Source organism: Nannospalax galili, unplaced genomic scaffold (assembly GCF_000622305.1).
Source record: "Nannospalax galili isolate Female #2095 unplaced genomic scaffold, S.galili_v1.0 scaffold824, whole genome shotgun sequence".
Taxonomy (NCBI): domain Eukaryota; kingdom Metazoa; phylum Chordata; class Mammalia; order Rodentia; family Spalacidae; genus Nannospalax; species Nannospalax galili.
Window position 1 is genome coordinate 1676638 of NW_008351697.1, and position 3926 is coordinate 1680563.

Here is a 3926-nt window from a genome sequence, read left to right on the forward strand (position 1 = left end):
TGGTTCCCCCTGTCTAGAACTTGCAATGCTAACTATTCTTGCCTTTACTTCTCCTTCACATTTCCTATTCACCAGTCAGGTACTTTCTTTTCTCCCTAAATATAAGACTTACACAATTTGGGAGTCTTTTAGATAGACCCACTGAATGGGTACCCTAATTGCCTCACCCTGCATCCCCGTTCGGCATGGAAGAAGCCAGAGTGGTCTGTGTCCCCATTCCCTATAGGCAAACTGGGTAACCTCTTCATTAGATGGTATGTAAGGATAGGAGGTAGGGGGCTGGAAAGATAGCTCAGTGGTTAAGAGCACTGACTTCTCCTGCAGAGGACCTGGGTTCAATTCCCAGCGCCCACATAGGGGCTAGGAAGCATCCTTAACTCCAGTTCCAGGGGAATCTGAAGCCCTCTTCTAACCTCCACAGCATTGCATGACACAGGTACTCTCACATACATATAGGCAATACACTGATACACATAAAATAAAATTAAAAAATTTTAAGAAAAAGAATAGGAGGTAGGAATTGGCTAGGCAATTAGGGTAAAAAGCCCAAAGAAAAGTAGCCAGTTTCCTGGCTAAAATTCAAAATATCTGGCCTCTTAACAACAAACTCTGTTCCAAAGGCCAAAAAATGTGAAAAGTATATGAGAGTTTTTATCTAACCCCTAAAAGATTTTAGGGTTACTTCTTCAGAGAGGGGAATGTTAGAGTAGCAAAAAGCCCCATAAAAAAACGTATGCATTGCATTCCTTAAAGCATAAGATATAGGAGAGATTAGATCAAACAAGGACATATAAAGTCTTGAATTAATGAAGAATGTTTCTACAGTTTTTATTACACCTCCAGGATGTAAAACAAAGGAAGAAAGGAACTTCCAGTTCTGCTGCTTCAAAGAAGAGTTGCGTGATGCAGTCACTCCGTAACAACCAAGGGAAATTGCCTCTCTCCACTTTGATGTCCTGTCAGAGTTTGTGACCTTCACAGGGCCTTGCTGGGTCACTATGCTCCCTCTTCCTTCTGAACTGCCCTGCTCTTTGGTCACTTGAGCATCTCTGTGAGTCAGATTTTAATGACAAAGAATTGATTTTTTGCCAGATAAAAGATTCTTCGAGATAGTTCTAGTCAAACGGGGGAGGAGGTTTTAGTAGACGTCTGGGAAAAGCCTGAGAAACAACCACTTTTGTTGCAGTTCCAGTTAGTGTCTAGGAACCAAAATCAGGATAACTACTTAGCATTCATTAAGCACCCACTTATGTCACATACATGGTTTTAGACGGCGTGGATTTCACAGGTTGAGCAGCTTAGGAAGGTCCACACAAGCAGGACCAATCCTCTCCTGTCTGGGCCTGGAGGCTTTCACTGAATGCCGAAGTTTGAAGGAAAATCGAAGAAGCACCTAAACAAACCTGGAATGGGGTGATTATTCTCCACACGACAAGGAACAAGACAATATAATTCAACAAATATTTGTTAAATGCCGAAGTTATGTACTAGACACTGAAGGTAGGGTAATGCGCAAGATTTGCACACGCAGGTCCTGCCTGAGAAAGCAGAAGCATTCCATGTGAGAGGTTAACAGAGGAATCCTCATTGTGCCAGTGTCTCCCAAGACTGCACTGGGTGGTTGAGGTGCTTTGGACGTTCAGAATCCTGCAGTATCTGAAGACAATGTTGGTAGGCTAGGAAAAAATCCTGTGTGGATTCTCAGAAAGATGTTTGTGTTTCCATTGACTTGACTGCTCGCATAGGGCAGATGTTTGTGGAATTGCACTGATATGGATTTTGGAATTACGTGTTTTTTCATGGACTGGAATTTTAAAAGAAGGAGAAAACCATATGGATTGGAGCCTAACATCTGTTTTAGACAGATGCTCAAATGTTGTCACCATGTGTCTTTAAGTCCTGTCTTCTGTTTCTCCATGTCAAGCTATGTTGGGGCTGAGGAGATAGCTCAACCTCGTATATGTTTGCATGCAAACTTGAGGACTTGAGTTGGAGTCTGCTGGAGTGTCTGGAAATGCCCATTATCCCGATGTTGCAGAAGCAGAAACTGGAAGATGCCTAGCCAGCCAGTCCAGCTGAATCCAGCTTCATCGAGAGAACTTGTCTCAAAAAATAGGGTGGAAAGCAATCATGGAAGACACATAATGCCAACCTCCAGCCTCCACTTACGTAAGCATGCACCCATGCTAAGCCAACAAAAACAGGCAGAAGGTTGTCTCTTCTCTCACTTATTGGGCTATGGGGAACAGATTCAAAACAACTTGTTTGCATATGTACTAAATATATGTAAACATATAGATGTATATGTTAAGATAATATATTTGTGTACAATATTGTGACTACTCTTTCCAGAATGAAAGCAGCTGTTAAAGTGATTAACAACCAAAAAACTGTAGAAAATGGAGAGTGACAATTTGGAGCCCCATGGGACTATTCTTCTAGCTCTGGGAATCAGATGACTCATTCTTTGTACTGTTTGCCAAAACTGCCGAATGCACAGGATATTGCTGCTCAGGATTCAATGTTGTGATGAATTTAACAAGCGCAGCTTAGAGAATGATGGAGACCTGTTTGCCACTTAAGCTTTGACATCGACTGATGTACAACTTGAGACAGATCACTTCGCTTCTCTGACTAGTTTCCTCATTTCTACAATGAGGAATTTGAACCAGGCTACCCATAAGAACAGCTCTAGAGCAGTAACAGGGCTGGGGAGATGGCTCAGTGGTTAAAGCACTTGCTCCCCAAGAGTGAGAGTTGGAGCTCAGATCCCAGAACCCATGTAAATACCTGGTGGATATGGCAGCCTACCAGTAAGTCTAGTCTGGGAAGCAAAGACAAGAAACTGCAGAGCAATTGGACTCACAAAACTAGGCGTCCACAAGCCCTGTGTTTGGCAGAAGACCTCAGTGAATAAGGCCAAAGAGCAATTGAAGATGATTCCCAGTATCAGCCTTGGGACCGCACATGCACATCCACACAGGTTCATGTCACCCACATGTACCCCCACATACATCACACGTGAAAATGTAAAAATTACCTACCCCCCCCCCAAAATGCCTGGATTCTTTTTTTTTCAAGCCCATGTCTCCCTGTTCATAATACAGACCAGGCACCATGGCCTGGGCTGTGGTATGGATGGGGCAGGTTTGTTCTGCCTCCTCTTTCTGTACAGTCAGTGTGAAAACACAGCCTGTGGTAAGCAGCAGGAGGATTCTTAACTCTTTATATTCTTGACATGTTGTTTTGTCATTAATAGTAAATGCTTTCTCAGACTTCGTGGCATGAAGGGACTTTATGGCATGCTGGGGTATGACCTAAGGTAAGAACACTTTATGATGGTGACTTCTGACTGTTAGGGACTTGCCCCTCAGTCTCTACACTGAAGGAGCAGGAGGCAGGATAAAAACTGATCCCAAAAGCCAGTCTTTAAGAAGCTACCTAAGTGTATTTAAGAACTCCAAAACCGATTCAGAAGGCTGCAAGTGGGATTTTTCTGAGCATTCACTGAGAGAACTTCACTACTGATGAACCACATATCCAGCCCAGTCTTAACTCCGTGTTCATTTGGGACTGAGGGACTTGTAGGAGACCAGGAGTAAGGGGCAGTTTCAGAAACCTAGGAATATATTTGCTTCTTCCAGTCAGAGAGAGGTTAGTGTGAGGTATATCTTATGTGGTGGTGGTGGGGAGGGTAATAATGTACTTCTTAGAATATTCCATGGCTAGAGAAGAGGAAAGGTTTACCCACAAGCCCCTGTTTCACCGTGGCTAAAAACTTGTTCTAATGTACACTGATCCCTGTGTCGTTGGGAGAGGCATATGCAGGCATGATGCGGGTCTCACCACATCCGATACAAGGGAGAACTTTACAGGTACACTGCACCAGCACCAACAGGAAATGGCAAGCTCTCAATTTGCTACAC

At 43.5% G+C, this 3926-nt stretch overlaps 1 non-coding gene across 1 annotated transcript; it reads right to left on the bottom strand.

Annotated features, from left to right (window-relative positions):
* Positions 1-3082: 3082 nt before the first annotated feature.
* Positions 3083-3215, bottom strand: LOC115066893. Its single transcript, XR_003846344.1, has one exon. It is a non-coding gene; the product is annotated as a small nucleolar RNA SNORA51 (small nucleolar RNA).
* Positions 3216-3926: the final 711 nt, after the last annotated feature.